This window comes from Miniopterus schreibersii (assembly GCF_964146895.1).
Source record: "Miniopterus schreibersii genome assembly, chromosome: 12".
NCBI lineage: Eukaryota > Metazoa > Chordata > Mammalia > Chiroptera > Miniopteridae > Miniopterus > Miniopterus schreibersii.
Genome location: NC_138112.1, coordinates 4,539,386 through 4,558,070, shown reverse-complemented (window position 1 = coordinate 4,558,070; position 18,685 = coordinate 4,539,386). Strand labels below are relative to the sequence as shown.

Below are 18,685 nucleotides of genomic sequence, written 5' to 3'. Positions count from 1 at the left end.
ACCTACTTACAGATAGACGACTAATGCTGAGGAGAAAAAAATCAATCTGTATAACGAAATAATAACATCCCTTGGGCCTTTAATCAACTATCTTAGCTGTCCTTGACCACTCCTTCTCTCATTCCGCCAGCAGCTAACTTCACTTTCTCCGCTCTCGCCCATGTCCTTACCCTCTCACCAGCTAGCCTCCTACTACAAATAGAAAATTAGACAAAAGGCATTAAGTACTTCACTTCTACCTAAAAAATTACCCACAGCCACTACGTCCTTTACCTTCTTCTATCCTTGTGCAAAGACCATTTCTAGCAACTATATGCTCATATTCAGTCACCTCTTCCTCATGGGTCTGGCTATGAGGCTATCTTTTCTGTAACAATTACAGTCAACTCATCTTGCTCACTACTATATTCTCAACCTCACCTTATAATCAAGCCTCATATTTAACAAAACAAAAACTCCCTCTTGCTCTTGGTTAAGTGTGAGAGGATCTGAGATTTTACCCTACTTACAAGCTAACAATCCAATCTAACACAGTTGCATAAATGCTGGCAGACGACACAAGACCCCAGGGCAGAGAAAAAGGACTTTGGTATTCAGGGCAGGAAAGCAGCATGAGCAGCAACACACAGGCTGCATCCCCACTCTGAACCCCCCCAGGGCCATGTGAGGAGGACCAGGTAACATCTGCACAGACACTTGGGTGCATTTAGGAGAGAAACCCTGAGCTTGAGGAATGCAAATCTTTTATGACAGGAAACAGTTTGATTTATCCGTTAACTCCAGAGGAGAAGCTGTCTCTGTGTTCCAAGGCTGCTCACCTACACAAATACCCTTGGAGGGGCAGTCAGCACCTGCTCTGCAAGACATGAAGAAAGGTGACGCAAAAAGAATGCTCTCCCAACCCCGTGTCCTGCTCTAGCTATGTCTTCCTCAATATGCCTCCACTTCCTTAACAGACTGTAATCTGGCTTCCACCTCATTCATTCCATTGGTATTTCCCTTGGCAAAGTCATCAACAATGTCCTAGTTGCCTTTTTGGAGCAACCACCCTCTTCATCATTTCATTCCAAACCTCTCTCCTTTGGCCTCCATGAAGTGTGTTCCACTTTTCTCCTGTTGTTCCGACTTCCTTCTAGTATCTTCTGCTGGGCCTCCTTTCTCTGGCTGCTCATTTAACACTGATTTTCCTCCTGCCCCTCTTTTTCTCTATACTTAATTTGAATGATACCTACCCTGCTGTTTTTAAAGGCCGCCTATATGCTAGTTACTACCAAAGTTTTATGTTCAGCCAGAACTAGCCAAGCTCCAGTATTTCCTATATATCTCTAGCTGGATATCCCAGACTTAAAATGCCTTAGCCATTCTCGTTCCCCATTCACACTCCCCACTCGAACAATTCATATCCCCTCTTTAAACTGTTGTCACTCCTTTAATTTCCTATCTATATTGATAGCACTAGGATCAATCCAATAAAGCAAGACATAAAATTGAGCTACCCTAGATCAAGCACGGGCAAACCACGGCTCATGGGCACATCCAGCCTACTGCCTGACGAATTTTTTTTTAAATCCTCACCGGGAATATGTTTATTGATTTGGGGGGGAGGGCCACCGATGTAAGAGAGAAACATTGATCGGTTGCCTCCTGTATGCGCCCTGACCAGGGACTAAACCTGCAACCTAGGTATGTGCCCTGACCGGGAATCGAAGCCACAGCCTTTTGGTGTATGGGACAAGGCTCCAACTAACTGAGCCACCCAGCCAGGGCCTGATTATTTTTTTTAATAGCACCTTTACTTAGGTATAATTCACATGCCATAAAGTACACCATTTTAAAAGGTAGAATTCAGTGGTTTCAGTATATTACCAGAGTTGCCTGTTTTCATGAGGTTTTCCTGGGACACCACCATGACATTTGTTTACATGCTGTCTACGGCTACTTTCAGTGCAGTACAAAAGCAAAGCTGAGTAGCTCTGCACAGAGACCATATGGCCTATAAAGCCTAAAATACTATTTTGGCTTTTAGGGGGAAAAATGTCTGTCAGCCTCTCTCCTGGATTGCTTGATGTCTCTCAGCTCCCATATACAATCTGCTACTAAATCTTGTAATAATATACTTCCTAAGTAATAGTGAGAGCCACCAGTGAGAGCTTATTAAAACTATTCTAAACACTTTCATTTTTTAAAAGACTTTTAAAAAATCGACACATAATGAACATGGCATAAAATTAACTACTTGAAGTGTACACTTCAGTGGTTTCAAAATATTCACTATGCTTTGCAATTATCCCCGCTACCTAATTCTAGAATATTTCCGAAAGGCAACTGTACAATGAGCAGTTAGTCCTTGTTGTCCCGGCCCCCACTGCCTGGTAAGCACAGGCCTACCTTCCGTCTCTACAGACCTATCTTTTCTGGACATTTCATGTAAATGGAATCATAATATGTGGCCTTCTCTGTCTGCCTTCTTTCACATAACGATGTTTTCCAGGTCTGTTCATGCTGCGGCATGTATCAAGACTTCATCCCTTTTTAGCACAGAATAATGTTCCATGACATGGAGATGCCCCATTTGTGTATCCATTTATCAGCTGATAGGCATTTGGCTTGTTGCATTTGGCTAATGAGCATGTTGCATGAACTAAGCACTTTACAAATACATAATCCTTACAACCACCCTTTGAGATCATTGATATCATCATCATTATTACTATTATTATCTTCATTTTAAAGATGAGAACACTAAGGCAGTGAAATTTAAAAACTCGTTCCAGGTCACAAAGGTAGTGAGCTGGGATTTGAATCATGGAATTCTGACTCTGTCCATACTCTTAGCTACTAACAAAGCTGCCTTGTTTAACTATACCTAAAATCCTTTTTCTCTGTCCCCATCACAACTACTTACCAGACCTCCTCAGCTCTCATCAGTTTTACTGCAGTAGTCTTTCAATTGCTCTCTCAGACTCTAATCTCATCTCCCTCAAATCGCCACCAAACTGCCCTTTTAAAATTCTAAGTCGAACTGTGTCCTGGCCTTTGTAAAAGCCCTCTATGGCTCACTATCATTCAACAACAGATCAAACTTTTAGTGGCCACAAATTCATTTATTTAAATGAAATCTTATGTGGAACTCCAATAGGCATATTAGATGTAAAAGCAGAGATGCTCTTGTTGAACAGGAGGAAAACATGGGGTTGGTTGAATGCATTTGTAGGAAAATAATCTCTTAGCCTTGCCTCATATACCCACCTCCTTAGAGAAGGCATTTTAGACATTTTCAAAGAAGCCTGAGAACATCTGGAATAATCTGAGAAACCACCAGCCCATCACTTAGTCCTCTAAGAAACTAGTTCTAGTTCCCTAAATACATCAAGTTATTTCGATACTTTATAGAGTCTTCGCATATGTTTCCCTCTGGAAAACTTACTTCCACTTGGCAAACATCATAATTGAAAACTTTGTTCAGACATTTCTTCCTTTATAAAGCCTTCTCTAACCCACTCCTTATTTCAACAATTGCAAATATTGCTCACCACCTTTATTACATTCTGACTGTTGACGTCCTTTATAAAATATAGTACTCAAAACTGAAGGCAATATTCCAGGCACGGTGTGACTGCCACAACTCTCTCAGCGAATCTGAGCTTGGAATCAAGCAGTCAGCTAGTTCCCAAAGCAGTTTTGTGTCTTAATCTGACAGCACTAGGATCAAGTTGCCATCTAGTAACCCTTATACCTGGAGCAGACACTTCCAAGCACTGTAATTCCTCACTTCAACCAACCTTGCAAAACTGGGTCAAACCTACCATCTGTGTTCTTCACTCCTACACCTAAACTGCCAAGTACTGCTCACAAACAACCCACAAAACAAGCCACAAGCAAAGTGCCAACAAAGTTAAGATCTCCAACAATTGCTAGCCTATCACTGCTGCCTATCAGACCAACTTTTCCCCCTATCATAACTTCTTTCATTTCCTTTAGCTGCTATTACAAGATCTCATCTCAGTATATAGTTTTCCTACTTCTCAAAAATCAGTATTAGGTAGTCAGATTCTCAATTTTAATCCCCCAAACATCAATCTCACACAAATACTTCTGCAAACTTATCAGCCTTCAACTACACCCTACTTTCTTCCTGTCTATCTCACCCAAGACTTACCCCCCACCTATGCACTATAATGGCTCCCATGTATCTCCTTAAGGAATGCTCCAGTAAATCTCACTCTCTCCCTTACGTCCACATTTCCTCGGTCCTACTGGCTCTTTCCCTCAACATAAACTATAGGTTTAAGTCAAATACAGAATAAAAAGACACACACTCAACCAGTGCCCCTTCCAATTATGCCTTCCGGTCACAGTCAGATTTCTTAAAAGAGTCATTTATGCTACTGGCCTTCGAAGTGGGGTGTGAATGTTTAATCTTAGTGGTTGCTCTGGGGATTTTAATATGCATTTTAAGTTATCACAATCTACTTCAAATCAATGCCCACTTGTTTCTGGTAAAATATAGCAACTTTATTCCAAAATAACTCCATTTCCTCAACCTTCCTTCACATACTTATATTACATCAATATATGCTAGAAATCCAGAAACAAAGCACTATACATACTTCTCTAAGCCATTTTATGTCTTTTAAAGAAATTAGGAGAAGGAAAAAATATATATACTTATGGAGTCTTTATTTCCTATATATTCATCTTTTCTGATTTTCTTCATTTCCTCCTGTGGATATGTTATCATTCGGTGTCATTTCTGTTCAGCCTGAGCACGTCCTTTAGAATGTCTTGTGTAGCAGGTCTGGTTATAAGAAATTCTCTCAGTCTTGGGTTATTTTGGAATGTCTTTATTTTGCCTTCATTTTGAATGATAGTTTTGCTAGATACAGAATTTATGGCTCACAGTTTTTTTATTTCAGTGTTGATCCACTGTCTTCTGGCCTCCATTTTTTCTAATAAAAACTCAGTTATAAATCATATTGTTACCTAATGAGTAATTTTTCTCTTGCTCCTTTCAAAATCCTCTCACTATTTGTCTTTCAGCAAATTGACAATGATGTGTTCAGATGTGACTCTCTCTGTATTTATCCTACTTGAGATTTGCTGAGCTTCTTGAAAATGTAATGTTCATGCTATATTTTGGAAGTTCTTGGCCATTATTTCTTCAAGATTTTGGTCCCTTTTCTTTCCTCTCCTTCTGGAATTCCCATTACAAATACGTTAGTATACCTGATATTGCCCTACAGGTCTCTGAGGCTCTGATTATTTTTTCAATTATTTTCTCTCTGTTCTTCAGAGTAGATCATTTTTATTAATATTTCTTCAAATTTGCTGGTTCTTTCTTCTGCCACCTCAGATTTGCTATTGAACTCATCTAGTGATTTTTTTTCTCATTTCAGTTATTCTATGTTCCAACTTTAGAATTTCCATTTTGTTCTTTTTTTCTATTTCCTTACTGAGATTCCCAATTTAAGTCATTGTCATCATATTTACTGTTAGTATTAAGACATGATTTCTTTTGTTTGAACAAATTTATAACTGCCATGAAGTTTTTGCTAAAAATAACATCTAGACTCACTCAGAGAAAGTTTCTATTGATTACTTTCCTTCCTCAGTATGGATCACATGTTCCCGGATTTTTTCTTTAACAACCTGTAGTGTTCTTTTTATAAAACTGGGTATTATAGATAATATATTAAACCAATTCTAGATTATGTTTACCCACTCTGAGGACTATTGTTGATTCTGTTCTTCTTTGTTTTGTTCTGTTTTTTAGTAACCCTCTTGGAAATAATTAGAGCGTCAGCCTGTGCACTGAAGGGTCACAGGTTCGATTTCTGGTCAATGGCACATACCTCGGTTGTAGGTTTGATCCCCAGCCCTGGTCAGGGCATGTGTGGGAGGCAACCAATTGATGTGTCTCTCTCACATACATGTTTCTCTCCCTCTCCCCCCCACCCCCTCCCTCCCTTCCACTCTCTCTAAAAATTAATGGAAAAAATATCCTTGGGTGAGAAGAAAGAAAAGGGGAGAAAGAAAGAAAGGATTTTCATGAAGTAAAGCTTCCCAACTTGATGCCTGCCATTGGTTCATTTTCAGAGTGCTAACCCGTCGTTTCTGACACAGTTTTGTCCAGTTCTAGATTTGCTCTTTAGGGAGATTTGCCAACTTCTTTACTCTATCATTGCCAGAAGCCCCATCACTTCTATTTATCTTATTTTCAATCTATATCTGAATATATTTTAGAACAGTTATTATATTATAGATAGGTAATATTTATGTCTATATAAATATATTTTGATAAATTGGGCTAAACAATTTAAAAGGTATTAATATGTTATAGGATCAGGTTTAGAAAACATTGGTAAAAACTCTGTTTCCCCTTCCTCACTATGTGCTCATACCTCAGCCCACTACATTCTGTTCTGTTTTAGCTACACTAGTAAAATAGTTCTCTTTGAGAGCAGCGAGAACATCTTTGTCACAAAGCCAGAGGCTACCTTTCAGTCCTTATCATATTTGACTTTTCCAAAGCACTCAACCCTGACTTTTTTGAAATTCCTATTTTCCTTTATCACAATCTTATTTCATCAACAGCAGCTTTTTCATATACTTCATGGCCTCACTTTCAACTTAAACACTTAGGGCACTAGGATTTCATCTTTAAACCTATTCTCTACATTGTCCCATTTGATTACCATGTATCCTCTACCTGCCGATGGAGCCAGTATCCTCAGGCTCCATCTTATCCTTGACTTCAGGGCCAATATAGCCAATCTCTTAATGGACAACTTTTCCCTGACTGGTGCCTCAAACTCAGAATGTCTAAAACACCACGGCTCATCCAAGCTATTCTTAACCCTGGTATTCTCTATCTCAGTAAGCGATGCTACCACTCACACCGATAACAGGGTCAGAGATCTAAAAGGCATCTTAATACCCTCTTGCTCACTTTCTCCTTTACCTAGTACTGTAATTTTCAAAAAGTTTAGTAAACCACTGGTATGCTTAATTATCTAAAATTTTAGGAATACTGGCCAATTATTTTCCATAAACAATGATGAAATAGAAAGCCCCGAGGGGAGAAGCTGGAGTCGTCATTACGTAAGTGGGGAAACTGTGGATTTATCGCCAAGCCGCTGCTGTGCCCCCACCTCAGCACCAGCGCTCCTCCTGGAGAATCTGCCGCGCCCTCTTTCGCTGGGGCTCAGTAAGAGGGGACAGAAATTCTTCACATTAAGATTATCCTGTTGCTATGCCCATAACCTAAATTCCCAAAACAGAAATTTGGCCCATATTTATTATCAAAAATCCTCCCAGAAACACTTAATTGAAGCTCTTTTATATGGAAGAACACAGTTTTCAAAGTAGTGAATGGGAAAGAACATGTGCTCCAGAGTTGGCTAGTCCTTGGGTTAAATCTGTTCCATCACTATTTAATTATATGACCCTAGGCAGATTATTCAGCCTCTTTGAACCTCAGTTTCTTCGTCTGTAAAATGATGATAAAAATATCTACATTACAAAATTACTGTGAAGTTAAAATCAAATAGATGAAGATGCTGCCTTACTTCAATACCTTGGGGTGGTGAACACACAATACAATATACAGATGACTTATTACAGAATTGTACACCTGAAACTATATAATTTTATTAATCAATGTCACTCCAATAAATTCAGTAAAATTTTAAAAAGAGCCTCGGGGGGGAAAACAACCTCATCATTCTCAAATTTTACTAGACAGCTTCCTAACTGGTCTTGGTATGTTCCATATCAATTCCTTCTCATACGGCAGTACTTCAAGATAAAACTCAATTCTTTTACACAGTCGGCTCACTCAGTTATTCACTCATTCATTCAGTGAACAGCTGCCGATCATCTCCCTCAGTGAATATCTGAGCCCAACAGTATAAACTGGAGAGCAAGAAGACACAGGGATACAATGATGAGCAAAAACAGAGTCCCTACACTTGCTGAGATTGTTCTCTGGTGGGAGACAGAAACCATGAAATAATGACAAAAATAAATGTAAACCCACAACTAATATAAGTACTACTAAGAAAGGGTATTGTGACAGGGGATTTGGCAAAGTCAGAGAACTCACACCAAGTCCTTCACTCTTGAGCCTTTCCTATCTTAGCCTCATTTTCGGCCATTTCCTCACGCACGGCCTACATTGAAACCACACTAACAACTCCAGAAATAGGAAATGTACCATACTCTCTCTCATCCTGCAATTTTTTGAACATGCTACAACATATCAGAAATACGTTGTTGCCCTCTACTTAATTCCAGCAAATATCCCACGATTGCAGTTATTTGTATTTCTTCCTTAAAGCCTTCACCATCCATGATGTTAATGTTAAGCACCTGATCATTTCGGTGTCTGCCAATTCCTCCACCCGTTAATTGACTTTCCCCATTATAAATGACTAATATTTTATGGGAAGATACACTGTCATGATGCCAAAATCCTGTCCTCATCTGTATTAGTTTCTTAGGGCTGCCCAAACAAACAGCCACAAAGTAGGTAGCTAAAAACAACTATAATTTATTCACTCAGTTCTGAAAGCAGAAAGTCAAGAATCATGGCTTAGGCAGGGCCCCCACTTTCTCTGAAGGATCTAGAGGAGAATCTTTTCTATGCCTCTTCTAGCTTCTGGTGTCTGTCAGTTTTCCTCAACTTGTAGCTGCATCACTCCAATACTTTGTTCATTTTCAAGTTTTGGTTATTCCTGCGTCCCTTGCAATTCCATATGAATTTCAGAATCAGGTTATTAATTTCTACAAAAATGTCAGCTTAGATTCTGATAGGATTGCACTTAATTTGTACCTCACGTTGAGTAGTGATGCCATCTTAATGTTAATGCTTACAACCTATGAATGAGATGTTTTTCCAATCATTTAGATCTTCTTAAATTTCTCTCACCATTGTTTTGTACCCTTTTGTACTTTGCAGAGTATAAGATTTGCACTGCTTTTATTAAATTTATTCCTAAGTATTTTACTCTTATTGATGCTACTATAAACTGAATTGTTTTACTTCTCTCATTTTCAGATTGTTCACTGTAATGGTATACAAATACAAATCAATTGCACATATTGCTTTTCTATCCTGAAACCTTAATAAAATCTTATACACGGTGGTGCAGAAGTAGGTTTACAGTTATTTGTATGGAAAATACAATAATAAATAATAATACAAGAATAAACTCTGTGTTTCACATACACACAACTCTAAACCTACTTCTGTCCCACCCTCTCTAAGTTCTCAAAGTTTTTAATGGATTAATTAGGATTTTTTACATACAAAATCATGTCTTCTGTAAATGCAGCTTTACTTCTTCCATTCTTCTAAGCACTGCTTTAGCTGCATCCCATAGGTTTTGGTCTGTTGTGTCTTTATTTTCATTCATTTCAAAGTATTTTCTGAATTCATTTTTGATTTCTTTGATCCTTTGCTTATTTCAAAATATAGTTTTATTTTCACATATCTCTGAGTTCCCCCCAAATCTTCCTGCTATTCATTTCTAATTTCATTCCACTGTGATTGCAAAATATATTTCGTATTACTGCTAACTTTTTAAATTTATTCAAGTTTAGTTAGCATATGGTCTTACCCTCAAGAATGTCTGTGTTTAACTACAAAGCATGTATATGTTTTTGTTAGGTGGAGTGTCCCGCAGATGTCTGTTAGTCTAGTTGCTTTACATAGGGTGGTTCAAGTCTTATTTTTCCCTGCTGATCTTCTGTCTAGTTTTCAATCCATTATTTCAAGTGGCACATTGAAGCCTCTAACTATTACCATTATCTTTTTTCCCTTCATCTCTGTCAGTTTTTGTTTCGTGTATTTTGGTGCTTTGTTATTAGACACATAACTGTTATATTTTCCTACTGCATTAACACTTTTATTGTTATAAAATGTCCCTCTTTACCTCTAGTAAGTAAAGAAAAAGTCTTCTGTATTTTAAAGTCTATTTTGTCTCAGATCAGCAGTCACTCCAGCTTTCTTGTGGTTGCTATCTGCATGATATATCTTTTTCCAATTTCAGCCTACTTGTAACTTTGAATTTAAAGAATGTCTCCTGTAGACAACATACATTTGGATCACGTGTTATTTAGTCTAACAGTCATTGCCTCTTCATCATATTATTCCATCCATTTATACTTAAATACTGATATAGTTGAAATTTATGTCTCCTATTTTACTTTTTGTTTTCTATGTATTTCATGCCTTTTTTTCTTGTATTTCTCCATTACGGTTTCTTTTGCATCAAGTGAATATTTTCTTATTACACATTTCAATTTCTTTTTTTAATTTTAAATCATTTTTTAATTTTTCCATTGTGGCCCGGCCGGGCGTGGCTCAGCCTAGGATCCGGGCGATCGGGGCTCGATTCCTGGTCAGGGCACATGCCCGGGTTGCGGGCTTGATCAATGACTCTCTCCTCATTGATGTTTCTATCTCTCTCTCTCCCTCTCCTTTCCTCTCTCTGAAATCAATAAAGATATATTTAAAATAAAAAAAATTTTTTCCATTGCAATTGACATACATTGTATTAGCTTCAGCTGTGTACCCCAGCGATTAGACATTATAAAACTAAGTGATCAGCCCGATAAATCCTGCGCCCATCTCACACCATATATAGTTATTACAATATTACTGACTCTATTCCCTGTGCTGTACTTTATATCCCCATGACTATTCTGGAACAACCAATTTGTACTTCCTAATCCCTTTCTCATCCATTGCCTCAACCTCCATCCCATCTGGCAACTGTCAAAATGTTCTCTGTATCTATGAGTCTGTTTCTGTTCTATTTGTTTGTATATTTTGTTTTTCAGATTCAGTTGTTGATAGGTATGTATTTATTGCCATTTATTGTTCATATATCTTTAATCTTTTTCTTCTTCTTAAAGAAGACCCTTTAACATTTCATGTAATACTGGTTTGGTGGTGATGAACACCTTTAGCTTTTTCTTGTCTGGGAAGCTCCTTATCGGTCCTTTAATTCTAAATGATAGCTTTGCTGGGTAGAGTAATCTTGATTGTAGATCCTTGCTTTCCATCATTCTGAATATTTCTTGCCAATCCCTTCTGGCCTACAGAGTTTCTGTTGAGAAATCAGTTGACAATCTTTAAAAAAAAATTTTTTTTAATTTATTGATTTGAGAGAGAGAGAAAGAAAGGGAGAGAAACAACACTGATTTGTTGTTTCACTTATTTATGCATTCATTGGTTGATTCTTCTCTGTACCCTGATTGGGGACTGAAACCACAACCTTGGCATACCAGGATGATGCTCTAACCAACTGAGCAACCTGGCCATGCCTCAGATGACAGTCTTATGGGAGCTCCCTTGTAGGTAACTAACTGCTTTTCTCTTGCTGCTTTTAAGATTCTCTTTGTCTTTAACTTTTGGCATTTTAATTATAATGTGTCTTGGTGTGGGCCTCTTTGGGTTCATCTTGTTTGGGACTCTCTGTGCCTCCTGGACTTGTGTATTTCCTTCACCAAATTAAGAAAGTTTTCTGTCATTTTTTCAAATAGGTTTTCAATTTCTTGCTCTCTCTCTTATGCCTCTGACACCCCCATGATGCAAATGTTTATACACTTAAAGTTGTCCCAGAGGCTCCTTATAATATTCTCATTTTTTAAAATTTTTTTTCTTTTTGCTGTTCTGATTGGGTGTTTTTTGCTTCCTTATATTCCAAAGTGTTTGATTCTCAGCTTCATCTACTCTACTGTTGATTCCCTGTAAATTATTCTTCATTTCAGTTAATGTATCCTTTATTTCTGACTGGTCCTTTTTTATGCTGTTAAGGTTCTCACTAAGTTCCCTAAGCATCCTTATAACCAGTGTTTTGAACTCTGCATCTGGAAAAAGACTGCTTGTCTCCATTTGGGGTTTTTTTTTCTGGCATTTTGTTCTGTGTTTTCATTTAGGACATGTTTGTCTCCTCATTTTGGCAACTTCTTTGTGTTTGTTTCTATGTATTAGGTAGAGCTGCTTACATCTCCCAGGCTTGGTAGAGTGGCCTAATGTAGTAGGTGTTCTGTAGGGTCCAGTGGCATAGCTTCTCCATTCCCTGAGCCAGGCATTTCACGTGTGCCCTCCTGTGTGAGCTGTGTACACCCTCCTGTTGTAGTTGAGCCTTAACTGCTATTGGCAGGTCAATGGGGGAGTGCTTTACCTCAAGGCACATCAGCTGCAAGGACTGGCTGAGACCACTGTGGACAATCAACTATGCAGGGGCCTACCCCATGTAACAGGATTTACTTTAGTGAGGCTCTGGTGCCAGCTGAGTCTGCCCCTTTAGTGTGTCACTTGTGGTGTTTGGGTGGTGCTTCAAAGTGGTCTGAAGCTATCCACTTGGTGCGTTGGCTCTGGGGCCTCCCCAGAGGTGCAGGCCAACGTCAGCCAACATCTGTGTTCTGTTCAGGAGCATGGGCTACAAAGCGATCTGCAGATGGCTGCTACTTGTGTTGGGCTTGGCGGTGCCCAAGAGAGGCCAAGCTGCAAACCAAGGCCAACTGCTGCTAGTACCTGGCCTAACAATTCATTATATATAAATAAAGCTTATAATTCATATAATACATATTTCATACAGATGATTTTTAAATAATTTAAGAGAAGAAAGAAGTATGTATCTCTTCTGTCTTTTATAATTACGTAATTACCTTTGTTGGTGCTCCTGCGTTTTTGTTTGGTCCCAAATTAACATCTGGGGTCACCTGCTATCACCCTGAAAAACTTCCTTCATTATTTCCTGTAATATACGTCTGTCAGCACTGTAAATTCAGTTTTAATTATCTGGGAAAATATTTCAGCTTCATTTTTGAAAGGTCTACCAGATGCAGGATTTTGGTTAACAGGGTTTTTTTGAGCACTTTATAAATGTTATCCTATTGCCTTCTGGCCTTTGTTTCTGCTGAAAAATCTGTTGTTAACCTTTTTTTCCTTTTTTTTTTCTTTTTTTTTTTTGTGAAAGGGGGGGAAGGAGGAAGGGGGAGAAAGAGACATCGATGTGAGAGAGACACATCGACTGGCTACCTCCTGCATGCGCCCCGACCAAGAGGCTGGGGATCAAACCTGCAATCCAAGTATATGCCCTTTACTGGGAATCAAACCTGGGACTCTTTGGTCCATGGGCGGACACTAACCACTGAGCCACAGCAGCCAGGGCTCTTTGAGAATCTTTAAGATAGGTGTTTTAAAGTATTTTTCTAGCATTATCTGTTATCAGGTCTTTCAGGATAAGTTTTTGTTGATTTCTTTTTTCTATGAACGAGCCATACTTTCCCGTTTATATATCTTGTGATTTTTTTTGATGATGACAGCCAGACATTTGAATCTAATAAAGTGGTAACCATGGAAATCAGAGTTACTTAAATTTACTGTATTTGGCTATTATTTTTGCTTTTTTATTGTTGCAGTCTATCTCTGTGCCAAGGATCAGCCTAGGTGTAAACTTAATGTCTTCGCATGTCTTTTCTAGGCCTCTACCTTTCTCTGGATATGTGTGGTCACTTCCTAGTTTTCCCTATATATGTAATTGCTTTAGGATGTGCTTGTCTTTATTGTCTGGTTTCCAAAAGGGGAAAAGAGAAAAATCAATGGGAGGATAAAAACAGGTTACCAGCTGGCGAGGGAGAAGCTGGCAACAATGGGGGGGGGGGTGCTTAAATCTGCTGTTAATCTTAATGGGTTCCCTTTATGTGACACATCATTTTTCTCTTGATGCTTTCAATACTTTCTCCTTGTTTCTGACTTTCACTGTTCATACTATGATGAATCTGTTTGTGGATTTCTTGGCGTTTAATCCTACTTGGATTTTGTTGAGCTTCCTAGGCATGTAGGTTATTGTTTTTCAATAAATTTGTGAAGTTTTTCTGCACGCGCTCTCTCTCTTTCTTTCTTCGTCTGGTACTCCCATTATACACATACGTTGCACTGGATAGTGTCCCACATTTCTCCAAGGCTCTGTTAATTGTTCTTAATTTGTTTTTCTCTCTGATCTTCAATTTGCATAATGTCTATCAATCTATCTACAAATTCACTTCTTTTGCTTCTTTCAGTTCAAATCTATAGTTAAGCCTCTTCAGTGAATATTTTTATTACTTTACTTTTCAATTCTAATTTCTATTCGGTTCTTTTTTTTTTAATCCTCTCCTGAGGATATTTTTTCATTGCTTTTCAGATAGAGTAGAAGGGAGAGACAGAGAGAGAGAGAGAGAGAGAGAGAGAGAGAGAGAGAGAGAGAGGGAGGGAGGGAGGGAGGGAGGGAGGGAGGGAGGGAGGGAGGGAGGGAGAGGGAGAGGGGGAGAGAGAGAGAGAAATATCAATGTGAGAGAGGCACATCAACCGGTTGCCCCCCCCACTCCAACTAGAGAATGCCTGCAACTGGGCACTCTCCCCTGGCAGGAATTGAACCCAGGACCCTTTAGTCTGTAGACTGATGCTCTAACCACTGAGCAAAATCAGCTAGGGTTCCATTTGGTTCTTTTTAAAAATGATTTCTCTCTCTTCAATAATATTCTCTATTTGATATGACACTGTCATCATATCTTCATTTACTACTTTAATTGCAAAATTCTTTGTTTCTATAAACATGTCATAATGGCTAATTTAAAGTCTTTCTCTGACAGATCTGACATCTGGTCTCTCTTACAGGCAGTTTCCGTGGTCTGCTTTTTCCAGCGCAAGGATCACTTTGCGCATTTCTTTGCATGCCTGGTAGTTTTCTTGTTATTTCAGATAATACATTGTAGCACCTCCAGGTACTGGTACACCTCTAACCTGGACGTATTATTGTTATTGCTTGTTTATTTGTTTAGTGACTAGCTAGAGTGTTTTAGTGAAGTTTATTCCCCCATACATAGTGTTCATCTTACAATGCTGTCCCTCAGGAAGAAATAGCTTTGGTATGTCCACAGTTAGCCTCAGATCACTGGATCACCGTCGTTTGGGTAGGGCACTCTTTCTATCTTTCCTTAACCACACTCAGCTGTTAAACCCCAATAACTGCTGGCTGGTTGCTTTATTGTTTTCAACAATGCCCTGGAATGTAAACTGTTCTACAAACAATCCAATCAAATTCTCATTCCTTTGAACAAAAGGATGACAAACAATCCAATTTAAAAATGGGCAAAGGACCAAATTAGACACTTCTCTAAAGAGGGCATACAGATGGCCAAAAGATATATGAAAAAATGCTCAAAGTCACTAATCATCAGAGATGCAAATTAAAACCACAATGAGGTATCACCTCACACCTGTCAGAACGGCTCTATCAACAAGTCAACAAACAACAAGTGCTGGCGAGGGTGTGGAGAAAGGGGAGCCCTCGTGCACTGCTGGTGGGAATGCAGACGGGTGCAGCCACTGTGGAAAGCAGTATGGAGTTACCTCAAAAGAGTGAATATGGAATTGCTTTTTTACCCAGTGATCCCATTTCTAGGGATATATCCTAAGAAACGCAAAACAGCAATCAGAAAGAACTTATGCACCCCTATGTTCATAGCAGCGCAATTTGCAATAGCTAAGATCTGGATACAGCCCAAGTTCCCCCCAGTAGATGAGTGGATAAAAAGCTGTGGGACATTTACACCATGGAATACTACACAGCTGTAAAACAGAAGGATCTCTTACTTTTGGGGGCAGCATGGATGGAACTAGAGAGTATTATGCTAAGCAAAATAAGCCAGTCAGAGAAAGACAAGTATCACATGATCTCACTTGTATGTGGAATATAATGAAAAAAATAAACTGATGAACAAAATTGATCCAGAGACACAGAAGCATGGAACAGACCAAGGGATCTCAGAGGGAAGGCGGGGTTGGGAGAGTGGGTGGGGAGAGATTAATCAAAGAACTTATAGGCATATATGCATAACCCATGGAAAAAGACAATACAATGGGGAAGACCTGCCGGTGGGGCAGATGCAGGGTGGAGGGGATCAATGGGAGGGGGAAGGGGACATCCGTAATACTTTCAACAACAAAGATACATTTTTTTAAAATTCTGGTTCCTTTGAAGCAATAATTTCTGAGATCAGTGTATGATTTGTGTTCTGGCATCAGTAAAGCTCTTGTGTTTATTCTCTGGTTCTCTCCTGCAAACTATCTGGTCTACAGTTTAGCCTGTCTCTTGAATCTCCTCTGAAACGCCCTTTACCACAACCTCCACTGTTCTTGTGAGGATCTTCAGGATTGAGCTTCATTCTCTGTAATAAAATCAGTTTCTTTGGGAAGAAATTAGAAGCTGTTTTACAGTCTGTTTCTCCCTCTGGACAAATCTCTGAGCTAGGTGTGGGGACAATGGCAAAGTTCTCTCTGAGTGACACTCTCACTCCAGCTAAGAGCTCAATGGAGGGAGAGGAAATGTAGTCTGAGATCTTCTCAGCTTGCCTCTATTAGGATGGAAGCACCAACTTACAACTTGAGGCAAGAGTGATCTGGGCCCCAGTACTCTTAGCATGCCATACCCAAACTCTGTAAATAAGGGCTGGGTGGGAAAAAAGAGTCCCCACTCTTTAATTGCACTCACCCAGGACTTATTAGGAGCAGTAGGCAGCTAGCTGGGGGAAAGATGAGACATGCTGAGGTCCTGTTCCTCTGGGAAGAAAGCTGTTAGTCTAAGTTGGAGGTGTGGGAGTTGGGGAACTCTATTCCAACTAGAGTAGTCTTCAGTAGCATCTCTATCTTGCTGAGCTGGCAAGAGGGAAAGAGAGAGTAGTACTGGTTGAAAAGCCCAGACTCTCACCTTGGCCATGTGGCTCAGCTGGTTGGAGCATTGTCCTGGACACCAAAAGGTTGTATGTTCGATTACCAGTCAGGGTGCCTAAGAGAAGGCGGATGATGGATGCTCATTCTCTCTCTCTCCCCTCCACCTTCCCTCAAAATCAATTAAAAAAACCACACCATATTCTTGGGTGAGGATTAAAATACCCAGACTCTCTCATTGCTTGCCAAATTTTTATAGATGTTCCTGAGTAAATATTTCTTCATTTGCTGTTCACCCTTAGGACCATTTCCAGAGACTAAACGGCTGTGTTTGCTTTTTTATTTTATTTTAATAAATAATTTTCACTGGGGAGTGGGTCAGCAGAGCTCCTCCTGTTATCACACCAGAAGTCAATCTCCCATTTGTTCAACATGGAGGTGAACGGAGCAGAGTGCTAGGGTTCTACATATGCCTCCTCATTTCATCTTCACAACTGTGAAGCATGTATTACAGGTCTTACTTTTGTAGAAAATAATGAATCCCAGAATCATTTAGTAATTTGCTCTAAAGCAGCAAAAGGTGGCAAGGATCTGATTCAAAAGTAGGTCTAACTGCCTCCAAAGCTCACATACTTGATTAAGCCTATCCTTTCATCTTTTTCACAGATACATTTAAAAATCAGAATTCATGAGATAGTTACATCCCTGTTGCAGTCACAATGATTTCTTTGGGTAACACATAATTTTATTCCTCATCTAAATCGTTTAAAATAATACCATGAGAAGTACTATTCTGTTTCCACATGCCTTGAGCTACATTCCCACAAAGAATGTATGTGACCAGGGAATTGTTATCTTTTACGTAGTCTTACAATCTGTTTTCCTAGAGAACAGAATAGACCTGATGTGTACTGTGTTTGGTTATTTTATTATTATGAACATTAAGATGACATGGTCTCTATTCTCTCAAGATTAACACTGTGCAAAAGCACATATACAAAGTCAATTAAACATATTATTAAGACATAATGATTATAAAAAAAATCTCCTTTAAAAAGGACTCACACTTACCCTGAGATTCTTAGCCACAAAATTATAAGATGTCTGAGGAAAGTTTAACACACCAAAAAATCCACAGTCATAACTGATTTGTCATTTATAAAAACATTCCACTTTAAACGTGATTTCGTGCTTTTAAATGTATTTTAAATTAGTACGTGTCAAAATTTTACCATCCATATTTAAACCAAAACAAAACCAGAAAAAAAAGAAACTAGATAAACCTAAATTATATTAAGAAGAACTTTTCTCTGTAGTCACTTGCCAAAAGGGAAATAATTAGGAATAGAAAGTCATGTCAATCTAGATTTGAAAGTTTAGCCTTCAGCTCTACTTGGCTCCATTTATTACCGTTATAAAAAAAAAAATTGGGGGCAGTTTTTACCCCCTTGAAAAGTGAGATTTCCTGGTAACAAATTCTCCTGCTTAATTCTGATGTTGTGCTAAGTATTAGAGGAACAAAAATATCTACTGAAGACAGAACCTCCAAAATTACAAGACTTGTGAACTGTTGAACGCATGGTAAGGAATATACTTACATGTTATATTTAAACAAAGTTTGAAGAATGCATTAGGGAAGATTGCTTGTTCTAAGTGCCTCTTTTTCGCACAACAGAGGCTCACACACCACCAAAATTCTCTCACACTTGGTAACCCCAGTTAGAATGCGGCAACAGGAAAGACCCTTGGTCACATGCTCAGAAGGAATGTTTGTTTCTGGAGATCTTTAATCTCAACTGTCAACACCTGACTGAAATGAACAAAACACTTCTGCTAAGGAAATGAAGATGGTGAAGAAACTGAAATAGGTGAATCAAAAATAATTAAAATTACTTTGTTGATAGAAAATGAAAGCACTCAAGGACAGCATCAAGTGACAGCTGCTCAAGTGACAAAGGC

At 38.8% G+C, this 18,685-nt stretch overlaps 1 protein-coding gene across 7 annotated transcripts in view; it reads right to left on the bottom strand.

Moving 5' to 3' along the window:
• The window catches only part of SIK3 (SIK family kinase 3), a gene marked incomplete at its 5' end in the record, with an annotated part of 260,849 nt that overhangs the window by 101,487 nt on the left and 140,677 nt on the right, over nucleotides 1–18,685 (bottom strand). The window lies entirely within an intron of this gene.